The sequence below is a fragment of the Anser anser genome (genome assembly GCF_964211835.1).
Source record: "Anser anser genome assembly, chromosome: 4".
Classification (NCBI taxonomy): Eukaryota; Metazoa; Chordata; class Aves; order Anseriformes; family Anatidae; genus Anser; species Anser anser.
The window spans coordinates 48,925,434-48,949,711 of NC_139724.1; the positions used below are offsets into that span (position 1 = coordinate 48,925,434).

A 24,278-nucleotide genomic window follows, 5' to 3' on the forward strand; every position below is an offset into this window, starting at 1 on the left:
TTAACACTGGCAAACGAAGCTGGTTGCTTATGTCTGGCTGGTTGCTATGCCATTTGGTTGACATAAGTCAACGGTTGTCCCCATAAGTTTGTGTGCACCCCTTTATATGCTTGATGTAGGCCAGAAAACCTTAGTCTTGTGTCACATCTTCCTGAATGATGCCTGTTGTGAGTCAGCATAAGGGTCTTGCTGTCACAGCAGTGTAAACCAGGACCATTCATCTTCAAAAAGCAGGCCCTACCAAGACTCCCTAATCCGACTGCTACAATTAATGCCCACTTTTCTAAAGCAGTGTTTTCAACTCAGGATTTTCATAAGTCATGGTTTTAGTACTAAATGTAAATGTGGTAAATTTCATTTCATAGTTTGGATTGCACCCAACATTGTGATTTTATCTCAAGTATTTGACACATCCTATTTTAAAATGCAGAGCGTGTTGTAGTGCACATATGTGAAGTAATGGCAGGCCAGCTTTGCTCTTAAGTGATGAAAACTAGTTTCCTGGAAAGGTAGCTGTAAATTTTATCAGAACTTTTAGGTATAAGAATATTAAAATGTATCACTTACGGACAGGTTTGTATTTGCATTTTCTTTGCAGCTCCTTCTCACTAAATTGTAACCCTAAGTTAGAATTTTAGTCTAAGAGCAAGCTTTAACCAGAATTGAAACTGAAAAAAACATCCAACTCTGTTTTGAAAAAAAAATAATATATATATATATATATATATGATCAATTCGGAGCCCCTGTTTTAGACACAAAATCACTAGGACAAGATTTCAAGTCAGTAAGACTTAATTGGTTATTTTTTTCTGTATTTTTGCTCCTGGGATATTTGTAAGTGTAAACACATGTTAATTGTATTCATCCTGCTTTCCTTCATCTAGAAAGCTGAAGGAAAATCCTTTTGCTTATCGTTACAGGCAGCTCAGTCTTGAAACACCTACATCAGAGCATAGAGAAGTCTATTAGTGCTTTGCTGGATTTAGTCCTTTCCTGCAGTCTTGTTGCTGTACATTTCCTACACCTACCTCAGGGAACACAGGTCAGTTGACAGTTCTGCCTTCTACTCTTCACTGTTGAAGTAATCACAACGGATTTGGTAATGAACGGTTTAATGACAGGATATAAAAAATGGATGAAAATGTTTAAAGGCTCTGTGATTTGAGAAGAGTTCAGAACCAGCAGATTTATGAAGTCATCAATGTATATCAGGTACATGAAGCTACAGGTGGCTTTCTACATTGAGAAGCAAACATATTTAGCCTGCCTTTAAAGGAAGAACAGGTACAAAAGCTATTGGTTTTACACATAGTGATCTTGATTCTGTGCTGTAGTTTTGAGCTTCCAGTCTAGAACACATACACACATACACTCCTATTCTATACGGAACAGCATATGTTTAACTTTATAACTTCACTAGTCCCATTTTTGACAATATTATCTGCAGATCTAGCTTTGTATTTTCAGATCTTGCAAGTGCCAGCTGCTAGGCACAGATATGGAATTCTGTTTCTTTTGTTTGATCTCAAAATCAAAATTGTGTCTTTAAGAAAACATCTTTTAAAATGGTTAACATTTAAATCATTTTTCTCACTTCCTGTCTTTACGCCGAGTGAGTCTGTATTTGGCATTGAGTTCAAATGATGTGCATGTGAACTAGGTTAGGCCTGCCCCTCAAAGCACTTGAGAATCTTAAAAAATAAGAGTACTCAGATGGAAGTGTATATACTTCAGGTTCTTTACACACTTCCATTATTTTGCTGTAGCATAGGGCTTAAAAGATGCTCAAGGAAAACTTCTGACAAGCATTAGATATAATCTTACTTATCTATCTACAGTGAGTACCTCTAGTATTTAATACAAATTTCTATTCAGGCTCTTATTTAACATTTGTCTGAGAAGTCAAGACACAATCTCTGTAGATTTCATTTAGGAAGTGCTTCTTTGTATGTGGTTTGCATCATTGCTCCACTAAAATATACTAAGTGCTTAGGTTAAACTGTACTGTAGAAACATTAAGCATCTCTCCCAAGATTATCAAAAGTGACTTCTGATTTTAGATGCCTATTTTGAAATACAGTATACGGTAAAGAGCTTGGTTGTAAACTTTCTTTCTAGTGTCCCAAACTGTAGTTATGAATATTCATTTTTCTTCATTACTTCCGAAAGGGGGCCTCCTTTCAGGGCACCTGTGTACGTCTCTTTAGTGAACACATTATGTCATCATATGAACAACATTGTATGTAGGTTAGGTTCTTCCAGCCAGTGTTCAGAGGAGTGGAGTTGAATTCCCATTGCCATGCAAGTCTCCAAAACTTAATGCCAGCTCTGCACTTCAGTTGTGCATTCAGTGTGAATTACAGCAAAGTCCAGAAAAATATGCTGATATTTGTCCTGTGTGGAGTCTTTTTATGCTTACAACGTCACCCTAAAAAACACAGACCTCTACCTGTGTGTTCAGCAAGTTTAGAATTATCCATCAGAAATAATCATTTTAAAAAAAACTAGGTCTGTTTGGAAAGGCCATTTCCTAATAAGGAGTGGGGTAAAAATGCTACATTCCAACTGACAGCATTTCAAGATTTTAGCTCAGCCTTTTTTTACAAAGCTAACCTTCACTGCTGTCTAATAAAATGAAATAAGAGTGAAAAGTTCAAATATTAGACTTTCCTGTGGAGCTGGTTTCATGGTAGCCTGACAGCCAACATCAACAGTATGATAGTAGGGAGTTCATGTTTCTGTCTAGTCTGTGGTGGCCTGCTGAGATGGCATATGCCTGGGAGTGAATAAAAGCCCTAATGGGAAAACCTGACTTGTACCTCATGTAGATCTCTAATTCAATGACCGAAGGAGATTTTTCTTTTCTTCTTCAGTATCTCAAAGTAGGTATCATTTATTTGTATGCATGGGGGAAAAATGGGAAGCACATCACGGCTCAGAGAAGTGTATTTTAGTTTGTGTAAATAGCTAAGGAAACCTCAGTCTTGGATCCTAAATTCTGTTCTCAGCCAAATTCAGACAGTTGCCTTGAAATCCATAGAGGTGGTTGAGAGAAATGAGAACAGAAGTTTACCCAGGTAGTGCATGTGAGGGAGAATCTCTTGTTGTTGTGATTTTTTTTTTGTGTGTGTGTGTGTGTGTTGATGCAATTAAAAAAATAATTTCTTAAACACATAGATTTCTCCCATGGAAAAGAAACAACATTAGATACATTGGATTAGACAAAGTTTAATGTGGCTTAGACAAAATTTAACGTGGACGTTGCTATCTAAAGAAGAAACAACTTAAATCAAGGCTTTAGAATAGAGTGGAAAATAGAGAAAGAAATCTTCGTAGCGTTGTTCAGTTAGAAGGCCTCCACTGGGCCTTTTTTTATGTTTGTGTTGTCGTTAAAGGAGTTAAGCTATATTTTCACTTAGTCTGCTAAAAATAGTGTCTAATCTTCCAATGAAGAAAGTTTCAGGACAAACAGAGTGGCTGAAGATGAGTGATGAAGTATAAGTTTATGTCCTTCTTTGAGCATTTGACTGCAGTACTTGAGTTGTTTATAGCTGTTGTCTTTGTCGTAAACAAGATTTGGCCTCGCCGCATGTGCTGTGAGGATGCAGAAAGATGCTGAAACGATGTGGACATTGTAAGAAAATAATCGTGCCTGTCTTTTATCAACAGAACCTAACGTGCAGGTTTTGTGAAAATGACAGTAAAGGGGAGAGCCTTGTCCTTTTTTTTTGTTGGGTGGTAAATTCAGGAGAAATGTGAAGGAACACAAATTCATAGGCAGAGTTCTGGGGAGTCTCTTGCAGGTTATGAGAAGTAGACTTGTCATTCCTATTCAGCAGTGATGAGCTAAATTAAGTGGACAGTGACTTCTGTTATCTATTATTCAGCTACATAGACGAAACACAGCTGTTCAGGAGAAAAGCAGACAGATACCTCACTAGGCAGCAGACACTCCTCTTTTTCAGTTCATTCCTGAGCTTTTCAAATATGACTGTGGGAGATGGTTCCAGCTTTACACTGGATTTAGCCTGGAATATAATACTTTTTCCTCATGCAGTAGCTACATTGTAGGGAAGAGTTGAATGCTCCTTTTAACAACACTTGAGAAATATAGTTATTGAAAGCACTAAAATTATATTGTTCAGTCGTGATGATCAGGAAAGCCCAGCACAATCTATTATATGATGAGTTACTTTTGCATTCCATTCTCTTGATGTGGTCTCCTGTATCTTCATTTTTTAAGATTACAGACATTCACTGAAATTAAATCCTCCCCCGTAGTGACTAAAATCCAAATGTTAACTTTTTGGGTTTTTAAAATGCAAACAGTAATTCAAGTATCTTCATTATAATTCTAAAGAAAAAGCAGACTGATGATTCTAATTCTTTCAGGAAAGATGATTCAATATGATTTTGAAAACCAATGTAGTAAGTTTTATAAACTCCCATTATAAACTACACTGTACAATCAACGCATACAGTGACTAAAGGATATGATACAGTAAATAAAAAAAGTAACTAAAGTATATTTAAAATTAGCGGTGTGCCCCAGAATCCAATTAGAGGGTTTCTTAAATCTGCATCTGGATCTGCATTAAACAACCACACTGCTTTTAGTTTAGTGTTTTTTTTCCTTAAAGTAGGCTGTTGTTTTTCTCTGTGAGGAGTTTATAACTAAGCCTGTAAGTAGAAACAAAAAAGGGAAATTTATGTATATGTAAGAATATATATATATAAATAGGGATACAGTAAGATTTCAGCATAGTGTTTACCTTGAAGCATACTCTGTATCAGGGACATGCAGCCAAATGCTTGAGGATAAACACGACTCACAACCACGGGAAAACTGGCTCACCAGTCGTTCTGTCTGTGAATTTATCATTAATTAAGTAGTTCTGCAAGCATCACAAGCCTGGTGTTCTAACAAATTTTTTGTCTCACTGGTGACTGATTTTGGAGGCTAAGAAGATGCTTGAACTGAAACTTTGCCAGTGGATGGGAGGTTTTAGGACTCCTTTCTCTGTGAGGTGATATTGCAGCTTTTCTTTCAGGACACTTGGTCTTTCTCCTTTACCTTACTGCATATGTTACAAAATTTGCAAGAATATAGTTATCTTGCAGATCTCTATTCATCTGCCAAATTTTGGTTAAAATTGGGTGAGGAGATCAAAACTTATTAAGGAAGCACATATGTACAGACAGTAATAAAATAGGTCCTGCTTCTGTAGTAAATTAGGGGGAAAAAAAGGACTTATCAGTCATTTAGCTTACATGTAATAGATTTCCAAGAGGTCTTAGTTGCCCATATGTTGATTTCCCTTAACCAGCCGGTGGCCATTGTGAAGATGAAGAACTTTCAAATCTAGCCTATAGTGACAGATCTATAGCATGTGGTACTTGTGCCGGACTTACATAGGAGTTTAAGGTGGCTGAGTGACCTCTTCTAGCTAGCTTGAGGCTTCTGCATGACGTGAGTCTGCCCTAATAGCTCAGATTAGAAAAAAGAAAATCTAGAGAATCATTTTGTGTGTCTGTGTTTTGTGTCCATGTTTAATGCCCACACAAGAGCCCGCATGAATGTTAAATAGTGAAAAAGAGAGCCAGGAGAAGGAATGAAGAATTAATGTTGGCAGTGGCATATGGAAAGAGATTAATAGGAATGCAATAACAGCCACCCTTAATGTGAGACAGAGACCTCTCCAATTTAAAATAATGAACAGAAGTAAGTTTTCCCCTTACAAAATGTTGAAGGCAAAAATCATTACTTAGACAAATGCTGGAGCTCTGGGGTTTTAGTACATATGTTTTGAAGTTTTCCAGTCACTGGGAGATACTGGAAAATATTTTCCTAGATATTAATATTGTTCTTGTAAAATATATTCCTAGACAAAGTATTCATTTTAGAGGACTATATCAAGTCTCCGTTTTCATTAAAAACAAACAAACAAACAAAGACCTTTCTTCTATTAACGGCAGATGGTAGGCAAAATGTGAATCTCCAAGAAGAGGAAGGGTCTGGACTCTGCTATAATAATTTCAGAAAAATATACTTTGGGTTGTATGGTAACTGGCAGGAAAGCTTCTCACTTCAATGAGATTCTTTTAAATAAGAGATGAAAGCCAAGAAGGCCAAGTCTTCTTTGTAAGGAGCTGCACCAATCAGCAGAAGGTTTTCCAGAAGTGTTAGCTTTTTTGAAGGCTTACGGAGAAGTGTTCTTTCCTCCTGTACTTCTTTTCACTCAGTGCCTCTTCTCCTGTTGTTTCTTCTAGCTGCAATAACATTTTTTTAAAAAACTGTTTTGTAGGATGTTGAAGACCTTTATTACCCCTTAGAGGTTCTTACCCCTTGAAGAGGTCAGACACTGCCTGGTAGAAACCCATTGTTTCCTAAGGAACTATGCTAGTGTATACTACCTGAGCTTCTGTCCTTCTCCTGTATAACGGTATACAAAATTTGAATGCTCTGGTTTAGGTATAGTGGTATTAACCTAAATAACCACATGGATACTTGGAAAAGTAATCTGAAAAAGAGCAGTATGTAACTGATGAGTTGCTGACTCATCAAGGGTGGGCAGCTGCAGTTATCAAGGGCCAGCTGGATACAAACAAGTGCAGATGGATAACATCAGTGAAAGCTTAGATGAAAAAAATGCAAGGATGCTGGGCTGGGACAAGAGAAGAACTGTGAATGATATTACAGCACAAATAAAAATGAGAATAAAACATCACTGCACTGTCAGCACTTAAAAGCAATCAAGAAAGTAAGTCGAAGTCCAGGGCAGTTAACAGCCTCCTATTGCCTGCTACAGTCTTTGGACTGGCCCCACCAAGTGGGCTCAATTTGGTTTCCAGCGACTAGGTATAAAGGCAGCTCTTATTCCTCAGTTATTTTAGAGGCTATTTTGGGCAAAAAGACAAATATTTTATTAGACAAACATGATTGTCAGTCCAGAATATTTCAGGATATTTTCAATGCCGGTTTCTTTTTTACTGTAGCTGGTTGAAGGGATAGTGTTTCTGCACACTGTCACAGTTTTTTTATGTTCACCACTTATCTTGATGCCAAACCATAACTTCATTTCTTTGGGGGTTTGACTGGCAGCCGAGTAATTTGGTGCAGCTGAACAGTGTAACTATGTGAAATGCAGGTGGAGACCAAACATGTCGAAGTAAGCAGTCCAGTCAAAGCCTTGGTGCAAAGGAAGGAACCACAGGTCTCTCTTCTGAACCATTAAAATGTATTTGCCTACAGGAGGATTTGAGCAACGAGAGGAAAATTAGTACTCTAAGAACTGGGGAGCGGGGTGCTTTTCCAGGAAGATTTAAGGTAGAATTTAATTTTACATGGAGCCTGTCATACTTGAGGTATCCCAAAGTGTTTTATACAGTAAGGTGTTAAATATAGAACAGTGACTCGGTAGGCAAAACAGAGCAACCACTAAATCACTTCACACATATGCTATATATGTCCACACATTGGACAGTAATTGAAGGGCTTTAGTAGTAGCAGGACTGTGATTCTTGACCTCTACCAGCTCCTGCTGAGGTGAATTTAAGAGGTTCCTGTTTACTGCTTTCCACTCTGCCCCTTATCAAAGGGAGACAGCTCACTCCTAGCAAAGGAGGGTGAGGAAGGTAACTTTTAAATCATCCCCATGTACCTTGCCAGAGCTTCTGACTGGAGGAGCAGTGTGGTACATATGAACCAAATCATTAAGAAAAGACACCAGCTCCTTTTGGAGGTAAACTGTAATGCTGGACAAGCCAGAGTATTCAAAAGCTGCATTTCTGTTGTTTTTACGGGGGGTAAATTCCAGGTGGTGTCTCATTAAACATCTTGTGTTGTTGCGTCCTTGGTAAAACAACCGAAATGTGAAGATGCAGAGTTGGTAAATAAGAGACTGCTTAGCATAAAGAGAAGGCTGGGGGGATCTTACTAATGTATATAAATACCTGAAAGGGTGGTGTGAAGAAGATGGAACCAGGCTCTTTTCTGTGGTGACCAGTGATAAGAAAAGAGGCAATGGGCACAAACTGAAATACGAGAAGGTCTATCTGAACATCAGGAAACACTTTTTAAATTTTTTATTTTTATTTTTATAAATGGTGTGGATGACAGTGCACAGGCATAGGTTGTCCAGAGAGGTTGTGGAATCTTGTTCCTATCTATCTTAGATGTGGATGAAATTAGGGTAATTGGTCTACCGCTCATGATTTTTTACAAAGCTGACTGTCTTTCTTTCTTATAATCTGATGTACTGGTGCCCTCTCCCAGCCCAAGGCAGATACCACCAATGTTTTACAAACCTACTGAAATAGATCTGTCATTTGAGAGAGAAGAAACTTATTCCTTGAGAAGTGTATGAGTATTTTCTTGCCCTCATTTCCTGACCCATTAAACTACAGGTTACTGCTTTCTCAGTTGTACAAAAATGCAAAGTTGCCATCTATGGGCATATTACATTTATATAGGAGCAGGAAAGAGTTTGGGGAAGGACACTTTGCTATTATTTTTGCTAACAAGGTAAAATTCAAAATCTTGTGGAAATTTACCACTAGGATTCAACAGATGCAAGGGATATTTGTCATAGTGGTCTGGTATTCAGGTGAGCAGTTGTGTACAAATTTGTCTGCTGATTTTGTACTCATATGTTTGGAACCCAAAATTTCATGATCTGTTTTTCAGCCAGTTCTCAAGACTAGTCTTTGGGCAAGCTTTTCAAAGCCAGCATGTTAGTTAACTATGAAAATGTTTGCTTCTTCCATTTTCACTGGTCAGCTGAACATATGGCATCATTTGCTTGGGCATAGGCCAAATTTGCATTTGGACCTTTTATTTTACTATTCTTTTTACACTAGCAGAAGTTGTATTTGTATATCAGACATTTACTGATTCAGTTTGATATACAAAGATTGGCTGAGGAGTCTGTGTGCACAATTTCAAGTTCATCTGTTTGTAAGAGAAATTCTTCGAACATTTGACTCTTCGTATCTCTACAGAATCTGGTTTATGTAAAATGAAATGTTATCCTGCACCACTTGTTGGTAGTAACTAGGACTACACAAAATATTCACAATTAAACCACAAATCATATATATACTGCATTCATATTTCTTTATGGTCTCAACTTAGCAAAGCTTTTTTTAGAAACTTGGTCCAATACTTGAAGACCTTTTAAATGACCTTGGCTGATGAGTGGTTTTGCTGTGTAAATCATATGAAATATGTAGCTCTGCACAGCTGTAAAGCAAAATAGATAAAATCCTGCAGTTTTTGTTATATTTGCTTTTCAGGTGTCAGATTCAGTAGATTCTGAGATTCAAATAAAACTTGAAGCATGCCAACCCATGTGGATCACCACCAAAAGTTGTTTTTCGCATGACTTTTGCATGTTGTAGCAATCTGTAAGACATAAGGGGCTGGTTAGTAGTCTATTTCCCTAAACCACTGTAATAAGAAATTCCTTGTATGTCTAGAAGGGAATGCATATGCTGTGGTCACAGAATTGACTGCAAGGTATTGTAAAGATTCCTGAGCTGGTTTTAAGCTGGATAACTGTGATGCTCTGAGCAATCTCACTACCACAGTCTGAACTTCAGCTCAGACTGATTTATCTAGTCTTTACATTGCTACAGCTGGACTTCTACCTAAAACGGAGTTAATGTGAAGCTACCTTGGATACAGTGCTGCATTGCATTCATTCTTGTGCATTGAAAAGAGGAGGCATCTTTCTGGTTTCAGTCAGAAAATTGTGTGTGCTCAGGAAACTTCAGGATCAGGGCCATCTGTGAATGGAACCAAAATTATTTACTTTCAAGAAAAGATAAGTGTTTGGAGGCAGCAGGATCAACTTTCAGGAGAAGCATTATTTAATGTCTCAGTTTCTCCAGAACATGCATGTAGTTACAGAAGAGGGAAGAATAAAGGGGAAGAGAGGTGGGGTGAGGTGACGCCAAGTGGCAGGACTCTGTTACCTCTAGATAATGGTCTTGCGGAAGTCTGCATTGTATATTAATTCTAGTTAATGAACTCAATTCAAAAGGGCATAATCAATGAATGTGTTATTTTAGCTATGCCCCGAGGTTCACAGATCATGAGAAATGCAAGGCAAGAAAGGGAGTCAATGACCATGACACTTCTTAGTTATTCCATGAAGTACAGATACTTTTACAGATGTTCACAATGTTCATTCTTTGTGCACTCTATTTCCATTGCCTCTACAAGCAGGAAAGAGCTGGGCTACACTATTGCATGTATAATATCTTGGATTTTTTCGTTTGCTTTCACAAGAGATTTTTTTTTCTTAAAAAAAAAAAAAGCAGGCTCAGAAAAAAGCTCAGAGATAGCCCATAGGAATTACGAAGCAAACGAGTCCATTTGTAGAGTAGAGTTAGCAGAGCTATTGACAGTCATCTCAGACTGAAAAGCTGAGGTGTATGAGGGAGTTTTAAGGTGTTTTTGTTTTGTTTTGTTTTGTGTGTGTATGTGTGTGTGTATGAGATGGTGTGAAAACTCTTAAAAAGGAAAAGATTCTTGCTTGAATGCTGATCTGTGTAGACCTGCAGTTCCATCAGAGAATCTGCTCTTTGAATTTCAGGTGAACCTTCACCAAGCCACTGCTGCACATTCTGTAGTTTCCCTTGCTGACAAGAGCCCAGATGGTTCCAACTTCAAGTAAGAGTGTTTTGTTTTGTTTTTAAACAAACAAACAAACAAAAAGTTAGGAGTCTTAGCTGATGTTTGAAAAACTGGCCTTGCAGCAAGCAAATTAACACATTGGATTAATTTGGCTTGTCAAAAGAAGAGCAAGAGGAGAGTAAATTACAACATGTTTATATGGAAAGCAAATATTTGTCAGAACAAGTCTCTTCAAACTGTGCTACATCAAGATGAGTGGGGAGCTCTGGGAGCTGAAACAATTAAAGATAATTCAGTTGATAATAAGAAAGTTGAACTGAAGATAGAAATTATGATTTTGGAGGTAATTAACTGTTTGACAGCATATCACATGTTGGATTTTCCTTTGCCTTGGAGGACTGTGTGTAAGCTCAAATAATTTGCAAGGATTTGCCAAATTACGAAGGGAATTAAACTACCTATGGTAAGTATGATGTAAAACAAAGTGATAATAGTTATTCCTTTTACTTTTGTAATCTAAGCTGGAGGAGAAGAATATGTGATTTAGGACGTTAGGTTCAAGGCTTTGAATCTAAGAATGATGGTATACAAACTTCTTATATTGTCTGCTCCCATGTAGTCCTCCAGAATTGGTCTCCACTGATTTGACATGGCTTTAGTGAAATAAAAGCAGACAAAATGGATTGAAGAAATCACTACTGAAAGAAGAACAAGCTGTTGAGGGAGAGTACTTGGGACGCTTAGAAGCAGTTCTTTACCATTTGCAAAAGACTGGGGACAATGTACCACTGAACTTAAAAGAGAAGTCAGTGAAATGTACAGTTGCTTGAGCCAAAAGGGTTCAAAAACAATCTAAAAAATACTGAGACTAAAACGTACTGAGATGTCCCATCATCTTTTAGAATTCTATGTGCTTGATTTTTAGGCTTTGCAATTATGGGTTTTAAATATTCAAGTTGTAACATGTAAGCCTGAAGTTCAGAAAGTATTTTGATTTTTATCTAAGTAAATTTGAAAGTCTATGCTTGTATTTCATCTAGGACAGTTAGAAACACCATGTCCTGTGAGACTTGCTGACACTGAGATGACTGAAAGGCATGTTGTTTGGTATTTTATATACATCAAGGAAATTTTACAGCAACTGCTCTCTTTATTTCCAGCTAAGACCTCTGCTCTGATGCAGAATGAAAAGGATGCATCAGGTAGCAGTTCCCTTTCACTCAGAAGTGCTAACTCTTCTTGCTTTTCCTGGCTGAGCAAGTAGGTATATGATCGCACCCCCTACCAAACAGACTACTGAAGTATTTGTCTTTCTCTTCCTTCGCCATGTACCTGGCTGTCTGTAACCCCTTCTGTCCTTGCTCCCTTCCTTCATTACCTCTTGTCTGTTTGCAATACACTTGCTGGGTAGTCTTGAACATGCTCCAGCAGTTGGAGCTGGACAATCTAATTAGCTAAGTTTGCTCTGATGCTATTACGTTACAAAAACAAGACTGAAGGGCTCATATACTTGGCTGGTGTATCCTGCTCTGTGATTTGTGTAAGTAGTAAGTGAAAGGGAGCATCCTAGATCCTGGTATTGCTAAAATTAAGGAGCATTTTCCACAGAAAGCTAAAACAACAAGGGGAACATTGAAACATATTTTCTGATTTTTTTTGTTATATTTTGTGCTAGTGAAGTTGGATGGTTCTGAAATCTATATTCTTTGTAAGCTTTTCCCCCCAGCCTCACTGTGTGTTTGAGTTAGTTTCATTTCTCTTTGAACAAATAGAAACACAGCAAAGACTATTCCTTAAATACAGAAAACTTGAGAGAGACATTAAGCATTTGGTAGTTCACTGTGGCAGCATTTATTCTGTTTCAGATGTAGAATTGGTGAGTGGCGAGTTCTAGTAGAGTGTAGAATGAAACCCATGAAAAGACAGTGATAGCAAATGTCTCTTCCAACAAAGCAGCAGGGAGCAAATAGCAAATAAATAGAATAGACAAAGGATCATTGTGCATGTTGCAAGCTGTTGATGCTTCAGAAGAATCATTAGATGAGACCTTTCCTATGGTATTTTATATAGAATAGTGATAGGCTAAGCCCTTTTTCTGCCTTTGAGATTTTAAATCTGTTTTTTTTTTTCTTCCTTTAAAACGAAGTTCTTTGCTAATAAGAATCCAAGTTCTTAAAGTCTGATGACTCATATATTCAATAAAGGGCATTATGTTATTGCTCTGGAGATGACAAGGGAAAGCAAGCTAGGTGAATGATGACGGCAGCGAGTGAAACAAACGGATGGCAGCAGTTATTGATATTATTGTAAAGTTGTCTTTAGTTTCCTTAGGTGATGGGCTTATCTGAATGAGGCTGAATACTACACTTGAGTTTTGGACCTCCTCCTGTAATTTGTCCTGAAGTCAAAATCTGCTCGACTGAACGTGGAGCTCAAGAGAAACTGAAGAATGTACGCTGGAAAACCTAAGACTTTAAATTTAATGTGGGAAACTGAGGTAAGGAATCATCCGAGGAAGCAGTTTTAACTGTAGCAATATGATTTAATCATACTTTCTTCATTATTACTTAAGAAAGTCCACTAAAAACTGAAGAATGTTTGGGCCCCTTTTGAGCTCATGCTTATTCATGTTCTTCCACAACTTCTGAATTCTTTGGCTGAACCCAGTTGAATCTAATAAATCAATACAGGTATCAGAAGTAATGAAGTTTCTACAAGTGACACAGTGTAAGAGAAAGGCTGCTGTGCAAGTTCACACATAACTGCACACAAGAACGGCCTTGAGATAGAGCCTTTTTACATGTACAGTCAAAGGAAAAGCTGCAATCAGTACTCGCAAGCATGTGATGTGAACTTGCAGGAAATCAGGCTTGATTAGTTCCAGTGCTTGGGCAATTACTTGTATTTATTTCCATTCTTTTCTCTCCTGTTTCTCTCATGTTCTCTCAGCAGAGTGGAGAAATAAGAACATTACAAGACAGTTTTTGAGATTAGGACTACATTTGAAAGTGAGGTCTCTTCTTTTCAGTTATTGTAGTAGTGCTTTTAACTTAACCTGCACTTAAATGAAACTGCTAGGAAGAAATGCAGATAAAGTCTAGTGAGTTGTAAGCCTACTGCACTAATGCCTTTGGCATCAGGTAAAAATGCTGCACTGTTTAGATACTGCAAAATTGAGATTTCACTTGTGAAATACTTAAGATCTGAATGGGATTTTATGGAGAAATGTTTATGGAGGTAAGGATCCAGCAAGCTTTTCGTGTATTAGTAACAGGTACATGTTAGCTTTTGATCTCCTCTGAACAGTAAGTCTCCCAGACTTTGTAATCGCTTCCTGCTGTCTGAGTACTGTTTGTGAAATAAAGATGGAAGGAGGACAGATTGATACCCCTTAATTATTGCTGATCTTGAGAGAATGATGTCCTATTAGAAATTATATTGGACATAAGTAAACCTGAAAGTTTTTTTATTCTTCAGATGTTTTGCTATTTTTGATTTTTTTTTTTTTTTTAATTATGCTGCATGTTGCTGAGGCAGACAATGCTGTAGGGCATTTCCTGTAACCAGGGGCCAATAAAAGTAAGTAATCCAGACTGGATGAAAGTGTGCAAAACAAGTTAATGGAGTAAAATGGAGTAAATAACTTTTTTTTGAGGAGGGGTGGGGGGGTTGTTTTTCCATATAGTTATCATATGGAAGGGAATGTGCTGTTCTTTAAAAATCCAGAAGGGGGGGGGGGGGGGGGGGGGGGGCTGAGAGGGGAATAATTCAAGTAAATCTGCATACAGCACTCATCTGATTTTAAAAGGATGCCTCAGAATGTATTCATACTGCTTGACTGTCAGCACAACACTTTTTATATCTGGATTTGATGGTGAAGCTGGACTGGTTTTCATAGCTCCTTTTTTTTTTTTTTTTTTTCAGATATTTTCCATCCCTCTTCTTTGGTACATGGGATTGGAACTTCTGCTAGAAATTGCTTAGAAATTCAGCAGAAATATTGGTGTGCGCTTTGCACATGAACTACTGACTGCCTCTGCCTGAGCACTACACTCCCACTGGAATGTGGGTGTTCAGGCAGGTGAGCCTGTGAGATGTCATACTCAAGTGTAAACGCTGCTTCAGAATCACTCTTTTTTTCACTGCATCTCCTCAGCCTGACAGCTGGGATAGCATTCTCTATATAGATTTGCTCCGTTTATTCAGTCTTCCTTGGTTATTGGACGCTCACAGAGGCAAAATATGGGGCATTTGGTCTCACGTGTTCAGTTGTTCTTATGTTGCCATATTTTTATTTGCCATTTTCTGTTCCTGCATTTAGAATTACATTGCTATCACCGTGCCAGTGAATAGGATTTTCTGTTTCTTTTTTTTTTTTCTCATGATATCTCTCAGAACAGATATGAGGTTCAGAAAATGAAATTTTGTGGGGAGCTCTGCTTTCCTTAGGAACCCCGAACAGCTCTCGCTTTCCTTTAAGCATGTTATTTGCTGTATTTATTATGGACCTACTCAAGTGAATAAATATTAGTTAGATAGAGGTTTAAAAACAGAAGGCCACTGATGAAGGAAGAAGTTTGTCTTCTAAAAAGCTGCTTCTGCATCTCACTGGAGTGCTTCCTTTGTTTAAATGCCAGTAAGGACAGTTGAAGTCCTTTGCTTTAAATCTGTTAAATCCTTATTTGCAGTACTCTTTATCACAGCTTGGTCCTTGTTGGATATGCTCTCGCCTCTACCCTATGTAAATTCATTAGAAACAGGTTGCTGTGGTAGTTTCCCCTCTTAAACAGTATACAAGTTATTGTTTCCTCTTGCAAACCCCTTCTCTTCCTTTTCCCAGAAACAGTGAGCAGCTATATTGAATAGATTTCCCTACAAGGTTATTTTACAGGTCAGGAGGTTAGCTTACTTTTGTCTTTTTACTTCAACTGTTTCAGAAGAAATCCTCTGTGTTCTCCTGAATTGTAAAGGCTGGTAAGAATGAGAAGCCTAAGTCATCCGTTAATCCACAGGCAAAGTACTATTCAAGCAGCAGCAGTGAAAGCTCTCACATGCTGCCCTGGAAATAACCCCAGCCTTGACATGGTAAGACGACCCTAGGTAAGGTCAGAAGCTCAGTTCTCATGGTTTTTAAACAGTATTTGGAGGTGTCCCTTGTGTTTTTGATGATCTCTTAAAGCAGTTGGATCCTTATGAAGAGAAAGTGGAGAAGTGAAGTCCAGAGAGGCTGAGGTTTATTTGCTTAAACATTGCTGCTCTCTCATCTCAGCTTCTTGTTGATTTGGCTTAAATATTTAACGACCATGACCCCATGTGAGAGCAGCAAGTGGTATCAGAATTTTAGCTTAAGCTGCTTTGCAGAGACAAAGCACCTGTTTTAATTCCTCCTGGAAATGGAAGTGATTTGGAAGTGTCCCAGCAAATTCAATTAAAGTGGCAATACTTGCCTACTTGTATACTTTCCCATGAAGTGCCATGAATTTGAATGATCTGCTTATACAGTGTAAGAAATGGAAGCTCATGGCTGGGATTTTCAGGAGGGCATAAGGAAGCTGGGTGTCTCTGTCATGATGGCCTCAACACTAACTGAGTATAGCACTTAAATGAGCCTGAGGTCAAACCTCTTTCAACTTCTTTGAAAATCCTGCCTGTGCTAGCCTTCCATGTGCACTGGGGTCAGTGTGCAGTGCAGAATGTGTACTAAAGTGAGTTCAGTGATTTTGTGTATAAAACTGTCTATTTAGATAAAATATGCATCTAATACAGTGCTAGAGATAGACTGTGACTTCACCATCTGGTCTACATAACATTCACAGTGCAATGTCTAAGCTGGCACAAAAACAACGATGAAAAATTCCAAGTGCAAAGTAGCAATTTCTTGTCCTATTATAAGCCTGCCTATATTAGAGAGGGAAAAAAAAATCCAGTAAATCAGCCAGTAGTAGAGGCAGTACTTCTGACTTAAGGCCCGTTATTAGTACAAATAGACTGCTAAGCAGTAAATATGAACACTCATTCCATATTTCAATCGTAAAGATTCAAGAACTTTCAGAAAGACTTGTCTCCGCTGCAAGTTTAAAAGTAAAACTCATCAAGATCTAAGACTGTTGAACTTCAGTAGTCTTAGCAAACTCTTTAGTAACAACACCTAGAAAGTTCTAGCAGTGTTAGAGCCTGCTTGTGAGGCTTTCTGAATAAAAATGATGTATTTCCAATGTAGTCATGTATGGTCTATTGAAAACAGAAGCTTACTAGTATCTTCTGTCAATTATAATAGCTAACAAGAAAGTGATTAGATAGGTGTGTATATGCAACATGTACATATTGTAAAAATAATACTTGCATTTCAACTTTCTGCTTGAATCTACCTATAATATTACTGAAGGTTCTCCTATGCCAACAATATTTACAAAAGTATTTACTCTGATGTGCTGTTTCTAATTTATGCCTAGATTCTGCTAGAAGTGGTCAGATGTGCTAACAGCTCTGAAGCCTTTCTTCTCTTTTACATTTTTCATCCGGTTTTGATCCAGGCTGTGTTCTTGTATGTGAAACTTACTGTATGGGTCAATATCCACAAGATTTACAGCAAGAACTTTGTCTGTGGTTCTGTTATATTTATTTGCACTAGACAATTTTCCTGCTTCCATCCAGAACTGGGGTTGTCCAGAAATAACAGTATTCATCTGCCTCTGCCATTGTATCCATAGTGACAGCTCCTTTATTTTCCACACTCGTTATCACAGGATCCTGGTTCGGCTTTTTACTGGTGTTATTGACTTGAGTATGCATGATGGCATAGATAAGTACTTTAGATGTGATACTTGACTGAAAGAGATTTTAATTCCTCGTTATCTCAATGATTCCTTCTGGAGAGAATTGTAGTTCAAATGTTTAACAGATGAAAGTAGTTTGTGTGTGATACTGGTGAGATGAATGGCATATGCATGTGCAGTAACACGGCTCCTGCCTATTGCACACAGGGAAGAAGTGGGGTGGTTCTTTAATGGAAACTAACCTTAAGCATTTAAAGCACCTGATGGGAAAGCTGACTTTCTCCTGAGCATGCATTTACAAACTTTCACACTGTTCCAGGTGTCAGCTACCCAACACCGCCACCATGCAGCGAGTGGACACATCTGAATTGCTTAACACTGAAAATGTGCTAGCTCTTCAGAGCTCTAGCAGCCCTCCCCAGAACTGCAGGCAATTCTACATTCACTCTAGGTGAGTACTTTATACGCTGAGTCTACGTGGAGGTTATATAGAGAATCATCCATCCTAACTGTGGGGAGAATTAATAGAAAAGAGTTAAAACTGACTTGGAGCTTATTCTAATTTTCTTTCAGCTTTGGAGAGAACAACTAAGATGCAAAATGCATTCAATGCAAAGGTAGCAGCATAAAGTGCTTGCCTCTTTTCTTTGTAAGTGCTGGCATAGTAAACTCTGAAGCTGATGTGTCGGGGACGGGAGATAGCTTGCAACTTCACATGGTCCTAGTTAAAATGCCCTTTGAGCCATTGGCAGTTTACAGGAACAGTGGTGTCTCTTGGGTTCCAACTGTGGTCATTATTAAAATGCTTACAAAAGAAGGCACTACTAGCAACCATCCTCAAGCTGTTATTTTTGTTCTTATGACATAGAATGACCTTTTGTAATAGAATCAAGGAAATGGAAATAACAAAAACTACTGACATGACTGACTTGTAGTGTTTTGTGAGGTAGTAAGATAACATCATAACCCTTTGGCGTAGGCAGCTTCAAATTCGAGCTGAATCAGACATTCTCAGTGGCTTGGTTTAGGAACAGTCTTTTGACAAGATATTGATTTTTATATTTCATTTTATTTCTGTGGTGCTGCTTTTGTCTTTTCTGGTTTTAGGGTGAAAAGCTAGAATTATCATTGTGTTTCTGAGAGGTAAGGGAATGCCTAAGTGTGAACCCTCCCTCTCTCCTTATGGAAACTTTTTTTTTTTTTTTTTGTGAATCAATGGCAGAAAAGGAATCAGAGTACTAAAAAATTATTCACTTCCTCTCTGTGCAGCTACCCATCTCCCCCAAAACTTCTGTAAGAATGTGACTGAAACCAAAGCACTCATTAACAAGTTATAAGGGAAAAGTGTTGAGTTCATGAAGCCAACAGGAAGGGTACATGCAATAAGGCAAGATGCTGGTCTGGCTATATTCTGGCTAGTCTTATGGTTTTATGGGATTACTCACGAATCAAGGGGCTTGATGGAGTATATGGCCTTTATTGGAAGGTGTTACGGTATCCTTGTTGTCAATCAACAGCATGTCTGGCCTGCCACAAATTAAATTTATGCAGCGTGTACTTTAGGGTTTGGGATTGATTCAAAATAAATTACATGGATGTGCACAAATGATAAGTAAAAAGTTGTGGAAAATGAGAAGCTGCAGTCAGTCCTCTCAGCAGCGTGGTAGGTAGGTGAGTATCTTCCTTCTTCAGTGGGAACAAGTCTTATGTCGATTATTGGTAATGGCTAGGAAAGGGCCAGCACTGTATTCAGCACAGTTGCTTCAGCTGAACACAAATTTCTTGAAAGAAGGAGACATTTGGGGGATTGTCTGTAAATCTCTTGCCCATAAGGAGATTTTAAATTGGGATGTATCTCTGTGGCAGGGTGGACGCTACACTCAGAGAACATCTCCCAGCATAATTTTCTTCTGTAGTAAACTAGCATTGATGGCACTGCTTTTCACAGAATTCTTAGAGGACTTTAAAAACCCTTTCATGTCTTCCCCTTCTCTGTCCTCTCTCTTCTTATGGCAAGTTTGTCTTTACCTGCTCCTATACTGAGAATTTATTTCCTGTTCTGTCCAGTGATTGTTTTATGTGCTGTTTTTGTAAAATGCTGCTGGATCACCTTTGCTTAAAAATACTAGTATTTTCATATACTCAATGTATGTCTTTTGGGGCAGTACTTGGCTACAGAAGTAATGAATGTTAGTGCCTAAATGCTTATCTTAGGACTGCAACATTTGTCATACTCTCATTACTTATGACCTTCATTGGTTATGAAGCCCTGGGAATTAAATGTTACTGAAATCCAGTTCCTCAAGCCTGGTTGGCTGCCCTAGCAGAAAGGTTTACTTTGATAATTCCAGAAATTTAAACATGCTGTCACACTTTCACTTACAATAAATGGTATGGAAAGAACAGCCACTCTGTGGTCATTATAGTTATAGCATCTCTCACATTTTGCAACGGAGATTTCAAGGAGCGTATTGGACATTTTCTGCGTTACTTAAGTCCTCAGATTGTGCACTTGCCAGTAGAAGGCACTGTTCTGCTCAGTCAGTTGAATAAATGAAGGGGAAATGAGGTGGGGGAGGAGGGGTGGGAGAGCAACCTCTGGAAAATATAATCCTTTTTTAAGACCCTGGAGGGCTGATTCCCAGAAGCCAATAACTGCTATTTCTCTCGTGTCAGTGGAAAAATTACTGAGAGTTGTGTGAGTGGCCATCTCAGTGCATCCAGCCAGTGAGGCTGAGCACTATACGTGTATATCATGTCTATATATATAAGGAGATTACACAGCACCCTGCTGTCCACAAGGGAGTATGTATAAAATCATAAATCGGGAATTTCCACAACCGGAAAAATGCTAATGAAAATAAGTATGGATAACACACAACAGTTTCCATACCTCCAGCATACAGGTACAATTTAAGTAAGTAAAACACTTATGTATGGGCAATTCACTAGGGTTTTTAAGGCACAGCACACGCAAACCACGTATTAAATGCACTAACTGTACAGGACGATAAAGTATTTTCCATCTGTATTTTCTTCTGAGGACTTAAGTTAAGCAGAAGTATTTAATGGGCCTTTGGCCCTGTCGGAGTCTATACAACTTGTGAGGGTCACTGCCTCAGCACTTCCAGGAACCTCTTGCAACACCAGAACCACAGGTTTCTGTATCAATACCACAGGCCATTGAAAGTTTGGTCTGATTGTTTTTAGCATGATTTATGGGTATTTGTTTATTCATTTCTTTTGAGGATTTGAGGCAGTTTTAATTGCATTTTGTTTGGCACACATCATTTCAAAATGAACCACCTTAAAATAGGAACAATTTTATGGAATGTGTCTAGTATATGAAGTTGTCACAAGTACTGCCTCTTATATTTCTACTACTTCTTATTTTTCATAACATATTTTACAACTGTAATTTTCGTGTCTCACATTTTTCTCTCCAGTTTCCTATGTCCTGTGGTTAAATCTTGACTGTAAATCTTACGCTGCTTTGTTAAAAATAATAGGTCTACTATGCTTCTTCATTTAACAATCTGCTAGATTAATAGTGTATTTAAAACAATTAAATACAGTTGCATGGTTTAATATTCCCAACTGTAATGCACCATGAAGGGGAAACTATAGCCATTTTCATTTATAAAGTGCTTCCATTTCAAGTGCTGTCTGGCAATTCTTGTCTGACACCCTGGTAAACAGACGAAAAGTGTAATATCCAGAAAAGCTTCTTGTGCAGTTTTGGAAATCAGAGCACAGGAGTGGTTGGGTGGCAATTTAGGCTGTAACATTAAATGTAGTATCTCGGCAAAAAGGGCTCTGGCAGCTGTGGGCTGCATGACTAGAGTTGTCATATCAAGGAGCCAGAGAGGAGGTAGTCTTTTGGAATTTAATGTCAATATTAACACTCCTGTGTGATGGTAGTGACAAGCTCTGGAGCTGCTCCTGGCACATTTGTTGTCTGAACGATCCTGACAAATTGCCTGCAGAGCAGAAAAAGATGCTTCAGCTGCAGCTGAGACCCTGCTGCACGAGGACAGTTGTAAGACTAATTGTACAAACCTGCAGCAAGGGATGGGTTTCTGTTTAAGAACGTAAAATTTGGTTCTTGTATACCCCAGGCTTTTGGGGTTTGTACTTTTTGCAGTAGTATGACTACAGTCCTTAGACTGAAAGGTCTTTGTGCGTGGCCTTTTTATTGTGTGCGCTCACAATGCCTGCTACAATGGGGCTCCAGCCCATGAATAGGACCTCAGGCATTACTGAAATGCAAATAGTAACGTATTTTAAAAATGAGGTGCAGGCGTTCTTTTCAGATGTATCCTGTTCTAAGAATGTGATTTATATTGCCTTAGGTTTTGAGATTGCACTTTAGGCCTCCCGTGTCTCTAATTTGACAAAAATAAAAATGAACTCTACTTTTCATTAAGCAAACCGTTAGCACACTGAAAATCTGACCAGGTCGTTGTTGAGCTTGGGGAGGAAAAATGAATCCACACTAACGCTGAGCTTATAAGCACGAGGGGTGCGGTCTTACTGAGGAGGGCTACAGCTTTTCTCGGTGGGAGAACTGCAGGCTGAAAGCCATGAGAAACCTTGGGAACAAGCACAAGCCGAAGAGGGTGCCCTCCTGCATGCTCTGCAGTCCATTGCCTGTGGCCAGCTCTGCCCACAGCACTTACCCTGGTGCAGGCTACAGAGGAGTTGCACAGACACTCTGGTTCCATGGGAGCACAGTCTGGGGCTCGTCTCCCTGGCTCGCTGAGGATCGTGCTTTGGTTACACGTACATCAGGACATGCCTCACAGTAAAGGAGAACCCAAATTAGGCTTTGACAGAAAAGCTGAATTTCGGCAGAGCTGGTGTTTGGATGTTAAGAGCAAACACTGCTTTTAATGGTAAAGATGGAATGAAAGAGAAAAGTCCAAGCATTGTGTAAGAGTTGTGATCTTTAGGTTGTGGCAGGTGACAAAGAAGGGAAATGAAACTGTAACTACCTTCTCTGGATGGTCTTGTGCCTTTTTTCTGAACCAGCCAGCAATAACATTTGTTCTAGAAAGATGTCCTCCATGGCCCGCTGCTTCTATGAAAATAGGCAACCATCTGCACAATACTTAGAAAATATTTTTAGCTTTCTAAAACAGGCATTCAAAGTAGATGTCTCTGTCACCTTAAATTAAATAAGCAGCTTGTTTTACCTCTGGCTAATTTTTAGTGATGTGTCTATCTTGGAAAGAATAGAATTAATGCTTTCCAAACTGGCCACTACTGAGAGAGGTCGTCAACTTACAGACTGGCAAAGAACATAGTAGGTCAGAAAGTCAATAAATTATAACGGGGAGAAGAACTTTATTCCTAAATTTCAGGAAATGTCACTGCAAAACGGAATATTAATACGTGAGTACATGCTCAGTGAAGAGAAAGTGATTTGTCTAGGTTATGGATTTATTCACAGATGTTATACTCAGGTTTACCAGCGGCTTGTCGCAAAATATGTTAATATTTGGAAGCTGATATTAAACAGGAGTGAAAAAACTATGGTTAATTTCTTGGTTTCATATAGAGAATATTGTTCTTTAAGGTTTCTCTGTTTGAGTTAATGTTCCCAGTAAAACTTGCTTTGAAATTGTTTTGTTGCAGGCTCTTCTGCTGTGAGAAGTAAGGAGATTTCATAGAAACCATGTCTTAGAGCCCTTTTAATCAGGTAATACCACATTTTACTTGCAGCATTGAGTGCTTGCTCCCATAAATATTATTCTTGCTATTCAAATACTGCTGTGCTCTTCACACTCCAGAATCTGGCCCCATACAAAACTTTTTAGTTTTCTGTTCCTCTTTGCTTCAGGGCCTAACCTCAGATTCATAAAATATTTGTAACTGTCAGTGTAGTGCATCCACAGAAACTGCACAGACGCAGAAAGCCTATCTGATGTAGTGTTAGCAGGAAGAATTTTAGAACTGCAAATACTTAACGGATTTTTAAGATACAAATATGTATGTGCACACATATATAAATACATACTTTTTTTGTGTATACTTTGTCTAATATATGATTTCTTTGATAATGGTATGTCCCAACTGTGTTGTTAGAGATGAAAAATGTCTTTAACAAATTAAGACAATTTTGGGAAGTTGATTTACATTTGTATATTTGTGATACTCAGTCGTATTTCATATTAGAGATATCTGATAAGATGTCATTTTAACACCTTATTGCTGGTCTATTATAAGGCCATTAAACCTTGGTTCTTTGCTCTCAAAAACTGCGGAACAGAATATCTGCTCTGGTCTCCAGATCTGTCTTTGATATATTTTTATGTTTCTTTGGTATTTAGAAATGTTTTGAGCTAATTGGGAAAGGCAAGTGAAACCACCTAGGATACAACACCCAGCTTTATTGAAAGACCGTGTTTAGGATCACATTACAAAATGCCTGAAGTTTGGCTGTTGGTGTGCACTGTGTCATAGCTTTCTGCTCAGCAGTGCCCCATCCAGCACCTGGGTGACAGGGAGCAGTCAGAACTGGTTCTCCTGCAGAACGAATCACTCACACCAGCTCCTCACAGGTATTCCCCACTATGGGGAGCCTGATCTTGCGCATTTGTAAAACTGTCGGAAAGAACCTGGCTTGGAACTTCAGAGTGCTAGATAAAATGGGAGAAAGAGATCCAGTCGGGAATTGCTCCTGTAATTAACCTAACTGCAAAATAGAGATTGTGCTGGTCCTTAACTTCACCACAGAAAATGGATGGCTTGCAAAGCACTCAGGTATGTTGTGGTGCACATAAACCCACAAGGAAATCAATGCGGTTGTTTTCAGGGTTTGAATAATGTACAATGAGTAAGGCCTGAGGTCACATAACAA

At 38.5% G+C, this 24,278-nt stretch overlaps 1 protein-coding gene across 1 annotated transcript in view; it reads left to right on the forward strand.

Moving 5' to 3' along the window:
• ADAMTS3 (ADAM metallopeptidase with thrombospondin type 1 motif 3) overlaps window positions 1–24,278 on the forward strand; it is a 159,128-nt gene that overhangs the window by 9,317 nt on the left and 125,533 nt on the right. The window contains exons 6-12 of the mRNA XM_083836119.1: window positions 922–1,043; window positions 10,600–11,103; window positions 11,801–11,900; window positions 12,963–13,137; window positions 15,578–15,725; window positions 17,736–17,867; window positions 23,054–23,117. The gene's annotated coding sequence lies outside the window, so the exon portion shown is untranslated. The remainder of the gene's footprint in view (window positions 1–921; window positions 1,044–10,599; window positions 11,104–11,800; window positions 11,901–12,962; window positions 13,138–15,577; window positions 15,726–17,735; window positions 17,868–23,053; window positions 23,118–24,278) is intronic.